Genomic DNA, 8,343 nt, shown 5'->3' with positions numbered 1-8,343 from the left:
TTTTAACCATACCGAGGCTGTCAAGACCTGGCTTTGCAGCATGAGCTGTCCTTTGCTGTTGCAACCAAACTTCCCTTAGAAAACACATATACCAAATGCTCCCTCCAGCATTCTAGCGGCGTAAGACAGTTCTTTAAGAAAACACGGTTTCTATGCAAGTTTTCAGTTTTGATTTTCTTTTGAATACAATGAGTATATCTTAATTCCGTATCCCAAGACTTCTAGATCACAGTCTGGATTTCCAAGAAGAATTCCTCGAATTTTGAATTCTTAATCCTCAAATCAAAATCAAAGGTCTCAACTTAGTTTCAGATTTGGTGGGTGATTTGAGTGTAGATTATGGAACTGGTCAGATCGTCATTTCTTGAAACTGACGAAGGAGTTATGTCTTGGTTATAGTGTCTGATTCAAGTTTTGAGTTTGGAAGGTTCTTCTTGAACTATCTTTATCAAAGGGAAATATTTCAATTACTACTTTACTGAATTAAAAACTAATCACGAATTCCTATGAGGAATCATTTATCTAAAATTCTTATTTCGATAGCTTCACTGAATTTTCTCATTGTCATCTTAGAGAATATGAAACAGTAGGATTTTCTTTCACAAAGTATTAACTTAAACATTTACCAATATTCATGGGAATTAGGCATAGGATTAAAAAGAACTCTTATTTTGATATATAAAAATAAAATTCTTTTATGCATCCTTTTATGCATAAAAATCAATATTAGTGAAAGTAACACTTTTACAAAAAAAATTCTTTTATGCATTATTTTATGCATAAAAATCAATAATGATGAAAGTAACACTTTTATAATAAAAAAAATACTCTTTTATGCATAAAAAATCATTTTGATGAAAGTAACGCTTTCATAATATAAAAATTATTTTTTTATGCATAAAAATCCCTTTTGATGAAAGTAACACTTTCATAATAAAAAAATTATTCTTTTATGTATAAAAATCCATTTTGATGGAAGTAACACTTTCATAATAAAAAAATTATTCTTTTGTGCATAAAAATCCATTTTGATGGTAGTAACACTTTCATAATAAAAAAATTATTCTTTTATGCATAAAAATCCATTTTGATGAAAGTAACACTTTCATAATAGAAAACATTATTCTTTTATGCATAAAAATCCATTTTGATGAAAGTAACACTTTCATTATAAAAAAATTATTCTTTTATGCATAAAAATTTATTTTGATGAAAGTAACACTTTCATAATAAAAAATTATTCTTTTATGCATAAAAATCCATTTTGATGAAAGTAACACTTTCATAATAATAACACTTTCATAATAATAAAAAAATATTCTTTTATGCATAAAAATAATAATCAATATTCATCTTCTATGTACGAAAATGACACTTTTAGAATATAGAAACAATAGGGATTACTCTTTTAGAATAATAAAAGATAATACTTATTTCTAATTTTTTGAAAACTTTTGCCATAACCTCCTTTGTATGGCTGACCATTTTTCAATTTTTTCTACTTATCTTTACTTAACAATTAACCTTAACCTCAATTGGTTTTAAGCATTCTAAACTAAACAATTTTCACTTTTAAATGAGAAATAATATGAAAGTTTAATTCCAACTATTAGTTCACTTAACTAGGATAAAGAAGGGCTGATTTTAAGAATGAGAGAGGGGAAAAGCCTTTCCACAAGACATAGCATCCATTTATTACTTCAAACAACACAAAAATTAGAAAGCATAAAAAGAATAAAGAAAAATATAAATTTCTAACTTACATAAATTCTTGGGAGCTTTCCTTTGGCTTGATGGTTTGAGGGTTCTACTCTTGTTTGTAACAAGAGTGGCCACCAATCTTTAGAAGAGGGAAAGGTCAAAAACTAGTGAATTATTAAGAAATTTCTTGGCTCGTGGGAGGAGTAGAGTAACAGTGCATAAACACTATTATTTTTCAACAAAAAGGGGGAGGCTTCTATTTATAGGAAAAAGTGAGCTCCTAACCAAGCAAACTGATTCTAGAATTGTCCAAATCAATTTGGTCAGTTTTTGACCATTTTTAGGTCAGTTTAGCTTACTTTTTGGAACTAGACTTGAAGTAGGAGAGAGGAGAGATGAAATATCTCAATTTTTGAAGATTTAAAACTCCACTCCACATGTGAAGTAGGCACCTCATTCATGAGGGGGAATCCCCATTGTGAGGTGTCAAAAATCCATTTTTTTAGCTTTTCCTTTGGTCCTTAGTCCACTCTTCATCTTACGTGAGTATTTACTCATTTTGGGGGGGGATTTTCTTTATTTCTTCTATTTATCTTTTCCACACATTTGGATGAATTTGATTGGCCCCTCAAAACCTTAATTTGAAATTTTTCAAAAATCTGGGCCCCTAGGATAAGGCCTCTTGAACAGATTATACTTGATTTCTAATGCACCTTCTGAAAATCTTTTTAAACTTCGCTTTCGGGGGAACTTATTTAATAAGAAGAGATATTTTCCATCCAAAAATATTCAAAAAATCTGAATATTCTCTCTCTAGGTCAAAATAGGTAGAAATAAGATCTTTTATATTTTTGAAGAGGGATTTGATTACAGAGGGGGAAGATGCTGGACATCTTGAGAGGCTGGGGAGGAATCTTACACTTCATCTATGTACGACCAAGTATTATTGGTTCACGTAATGTTTTGGCATGCATAACCAGGAAGTCTCCTACCAATTACTTGCTGCCATCACAATATATCTCTATTTGTAATAGCCCAAGAATCTTGGTATTTCTACCATAAAAACCTTTCACCTTAAAGGAGGTACCTCTACGAGTTGGGGTTTTCCCAAATTGTTTCATGCATTGAATTAAGTTAAATTGTGACTAGCCCAAGTAATGCATTATAAAGCACTTTACCATAAGGGCTAGGCAATTGGATGGATGTTCATAGAGGCACTATGTGCTCCTCTCTGTGTCCCCTTCAACCTCTCCCACAAAGGCTTGTGTAGCAGGTATAAGGTTTTCTTCTCGACGTTGTTGTAGTTTGGCTCATCTTTCCCGTATATCAAGTAATGCATTATAAAGCACTTTACCATAAGGGCTAGGCAATTGAATGGATGTTCATAGAGGCACTATGTGCTCCTCTCTATGTCCCCTTCAACCTCTCCCACAAAGGCTTGTGTAGCAGGTATAAGGTTTTCTTCTCGACGTTGTTGTAGTTTGGCTCATCTTTCCCTTGCCTCCTTGTTGGCTTGGGTCTTCTTTTGAGCGGCTCTTTCCTTGGTGGCTTTCTTGACATGAGAAGCACATAAGGATTCTTCAGTAAGAGGTCCATAGTATTTTTTAAACTTACTACCCTTAAGGAAACCAACAGTTTCAACTCCGTCAAGAGTCTCAACACATATAGTACCTTGTGGAGTAATCTCACAAACCCTAAATGGTCCCTTTCTAGTATATTTAAGCTTTTTTTTCCTTACGGACCCCATACATAAGTACAAGATCTCCTACCTTAATCTCCTTGTCCTTGAGATTCTGTCAAACCACTTCTTTTTTCGGTCCATTTATCAGCATGTTTTGCACTGCAATTTGTGTTTTCTTGATGAGTTATTCTAAAACAAATAAACAGTCAGCCAATTCATTACCATCAAGCTTTTCACTTACATCTACCCTTAAGCATCATGAACTCCCAAGGCATTACTACCTCGAGTTTATACACCATCTTAAAAGGCGTGCAACCAATTGCAACTTTGTATGATGTGCGATAGGCCCATAAAGCTGCTGTGAGCTTAGACTCCTAGTCAGTGTGTCGAGCTTCAACAGTATTTTTCAATATTGAAATAAGAACCTTGTTGGTGCTCTTTACTTAGCCATTTTCATGATAATATGGTGTTGACTTATAGTGAGCGATCATGAATGTGTTAGTGAGATTTTTTATTACATCACTCATTAAATTCTTACCTTGATCACTCGTTAGCTCAAATGGACATCCAAAGTGTGTAATGATGTTTTCATAGAGAAACTTAGTAGTCACCATGGCATTTGCTTTTTGTGAATCTCGTGCTTCATCCCATTTGGTTACATAATCTATGGCGACAATGATAAAGTGTGCTTGTGTGCCACGTGTAGCAGGACTAATAGGACCAATGAAATCTAAGCCCTATTTTTTAAAATATTAGTTAACTATGACATGATGCAGTGGCATCATGTCCTTCTTCATGGCTTTGTACAATGTTGGCACTCATCACATCCCTTGACAAATAGTGCACAATCTTTGAAGAGCGCGAGACACCACTATTCTGATTGGAGTATTTTTCTTACTATAACATCACCAGCAAAGTGCCCCTTTGTGTGCTTGTTTGATGATGTATAAGTATTTATCCTTGCTAGGGTAGCATCTTAGTATGTCATCCTTACCTCTTCTATAAAGAGTTTTGGCAGTAAGTTGGTAAGGTCCATCAACCCCGATTGGTGTCCATTAGGTATGCAAGATAGATGATCTGCCATGACATGTTTCTTGCCAAGCCTCACAACCATTTTAAAATCAAACTCAAGAAGAATTAACAAACCACCTTGTGATCCTTCCCATGGATCATGGTTTTCTTACCACATATAACAAGGCTTGATGGTCAACATAGAAAAAAAAAATAGCAACAAGAAGGAAATGCCAAAATTTCTTTACAGCATTTACCATTGTTAACCATTCACACTTAGTGGTGGTGTAGTTGATTTCAGCCTCATCTAGTTGCCAACTTGAAAAACTAATAGGATAGTCCAATTTGTGCTCCCCTACATTTGCTAGGAGACACAACCAATTGCAAAATTAGAGGCATCAATGTGCACATGAAAGATGAGATCCCAACTAGGTGTTTGCAAGATTAGAGCACTGACCAAGGCTTGGCATGCCAGGTGCTCTTTCCAAGACAAATGAATGCACAAATCATCAAAGAAAGCTTCGAGAGAAACTTTCTTAAGAATTCCTTAAAAGTAGTATTTGTAAGCCTTTGGAACGTAGCTAGTGCGTTGGTTAGACCAAATGGCATAACTCTGTAAAGCATATACACCATGCTCAGTGACAAAGGATGTTTTACCTTGGTCCTTAGGTGCTATCAAAATTTGATTATAGCCTGAGTGTATCCATCCAAAAGGCTATAAGCCTACTTGCCTACTACAACTCATTTGAGCACATGTTCTAAATATGGCAAGGGGTAGTGATCCCTGCACATTGGCAACATTCAATTTCTTGAGATCAACACACACTCTAAGTTTTCCATTCTTCTTGGGCACAACCACAATGGGTGAGACCCAATGGCTCACGAGCCTTGATTTGCAAAGAGAATAGATTAGTTGTTTTTCTTAATGTCAAAATTGAATTATACACAATAAGCTTAATTCACACTTGTCCATCGGGATAGGAGCACAAATAGTCCTTGGCCACTAGTCTAGCTTCCAACAAAAAGTATATCTATGAAGTCCTAGACTTCCCCATATTTATCCATAAAGCACAAAGTAATTTCTAATGCCATATTACAAAACTTATTCTTGCACTACACAAAAAAATTTTAGCCCAATGGCTAATCTAAAGGGGTTTCTTAAATGGTCGGTCTAATTTTCATGTCCTTTTGAGAAATTCATTTGCCCAAAAATATACACATCTTCCATACAGAAGGGCCTAATTTATCCCCTCCTTAAGTACTTGAATAATAGATCAACAACTATATGGAGAGGTCTGTGTGGCTAATTATTTAACTCTATGATGGAGAGGTCTATGGCTAATAACAAGGAAAACATTAGGGGTGAAATTTATCCCAAAGGCTGATTTTCAAGGGTCTTCCAAAAGTCCTGGGCTATTTTGGACCCCAAATAATGGTGACTTTTTTAATGTATTACTCAAGGTAGCATTTTTTGGGTAAATTTCTTAGGAAAAATTGCCAAATTTACACTTAAAGTGAGCATATGTACTGAAAATTTTCAAACATTCGCCAAAGTTTTCTACAGACACTACCTTCTATCAAAGAAAGATTTGCCAACCCATCTCTACTTTAATCCTATTTTTTACCCTGATGGCTAATTATTTAACTTCACGATGGATTAAATGCCTTAAAAGAGGCTTTTAGGGAGATATTTTGAGTGTATCTACTATGCAGCATAATAATGTATAACTCATAAATGCCTTAAAAGAGGCTTTTAGGGAGATATTTTGAGTGTATCTACTATGCAGCATAATAATGTATAACTCATAAATGTAATAATGTCTATAGCTTTTTGAGATTGAATTTGCCCATATATCAACACCACGTAAATTTTCCCAAACATAAACACTACATAAATACCATTTATGAAAAATTAGCCCAATATATCAACACTACATAAATACCATTTATGAAAAATTAGCCCAATATTGTACACTTTTATATAGGGTATCCCATCTTATTTTTTACTTTATCTACAACAATAAGCTAAATTATCCATCTAAATATCAAGAACATAACATTATGTTCTTGGAATCTTGGGAAGCCCTAAGCATGTTCATACACTCACTTTGTGTGAAACTTATAAGGCATTCGATTGTGAAGTAAAAGTAGCACGTGTTTGCTTTTTTGAGAAGATAATATGTTCCTAAAGAGGGATACCAAATTTAAATCTTGAAATCCCTTACCTTTATCATGGACTAAAGGGGTCTGCCTCACAACGTCCATTATCAAAATGGCCAAGCGTGAGTTTTTTTGAAGAAGGAAGAAGCAAAGAATTAGAAATTCGAGTCCCCTAGCTACTAGATATTTATAATGCAAAATAATGAAGGAAAGAATGTGATTGCATATCCCCACCCTCACCCGTTAACTTCACATTGCTAGTTGTGCTACTAGCATAGCACTACATACGGACAAAAAAAGTCCAAGATAAGAAAAGAGAGCACATGCGCGACCATGTTGATAAAGCAACATTCATCTACACAAAAGATTACAAGGGAAATTGAAGAGGAAATCCCCTCTAAATCAAGAGAAGACAAGGTAGTGCCTCCTCACCCCTTGCACCTTCAAATGAAGTTTTGGGTGGGCTCTTCTTTAATGTTAAGTATGCCATGGGAAAAAGGCTTGAAGTAGTAAGGAACATTGAATCACACACTAAAAACATAACTCTATGAACCACGCTAGTTGATCAAGTGTAAATGAGTTGATTGACTTATTGATCGTAATTTGACTTGTTGGATGATATGTTGTATAGGGTGTATAGGTCACAAGTATTCAACATAGGTATTCATTTGAAATAATACTTATTTTTAAATGTCAACAATTAGCTTGCTAATTGACAAAAATCAGCTTTCTTGTGCCTTCTTCATTAATTTGATAACCAACTCTTTAATTCAACATATCCATCCCTTTTCACATATGATTAAAAAAGTGCTTCTTATGGTTTTTACTTAAGTCTTAACAAGCAGCTAGTTTATAAGCCATTAGCCTAGTTTGAAAAAATGATGGGTATCCATTATGCTTAAATAACCAGCAAGCTTATTGAAAAATGGCATCGTTAAGTTATACTTTTAGAAAATTGCAACCTTTTTCATAGAAAAATGCAACTTTCACTAGTACTGTGAGGGAGTGCCCTAGTGTTTCATACTCAAGTGGATCATTTTGTTAGGATATCAGGGAGCTTTCTTGAACATTAAATTTGGTTTTACTTTTTGGGTGCCAAAACCCTAGGGTGTGGCTATAACCACCAAGTTTTTGATGTGTCCTTTTGTCACAAAACACCTCATTTCAGAACCCAAAGTTGCTGCATCCTTCAAATTGGCACTACATGATGCTACTTTTGCAAATTAATACATTATAGCATGCTTTAACCCTTTAGGTTGCCTACCACTCAAATAGGGCCTCAGGGGGTGCACTACTAAGAAACCCTATGTATCATGTGCGTTCAAGGGGTATTAAAAATACCCCTTACCTGTGAATTTTTCATGAATAAAATGGCCCCTTTTTCTTTATGGACTTACGGGTTTTTTTCAAAATTAATTTTAAAAATCCCTTCTCTGTAAATGTATTTTTATAAATTTATCTTAAAATTTTAAATTAAAAAACCCCTTCATTTGAACTCACGTGCTATACATACATATTTTTAGGTGAACCTCTTGAGAGAATAGGGCTCATGATTTGATCAATAAACTATCCCAAGGTCTTAAGATGAGGGATGGGTAGACACAATATTCAAAACCTCAAAAAATCTCATTAAAGAAACATTGTGCTCATTTTCTATATATATTTCTAGTGCATCAATATCATTGGCTTGGTATACATGGTAAATATTAGTAGTAATGTTAAAACAATAGAAATATTAGTGCATCAATATTATTGGCTTGGTATAGATGGTAAATATTAGTAGTAACATA

The sequence above is a fragment of the Cibotium barometz genome, chromosome 63 (assembly GCF_041138505.1).
Source record: "Cibotium barometz isolate CiBa-2024 chromosome 63, ASM4113850v1, whole genome shotgun sequence".
NCBI lineage: Eukaryota > Viridiplantae > Streptophyta > Polypodiopsida > Cyatheales > Cibotiaceae > Cibotium > Cibotium barometz.
This window is presented reverse-complemented; position numbering follows the sequence as displayed.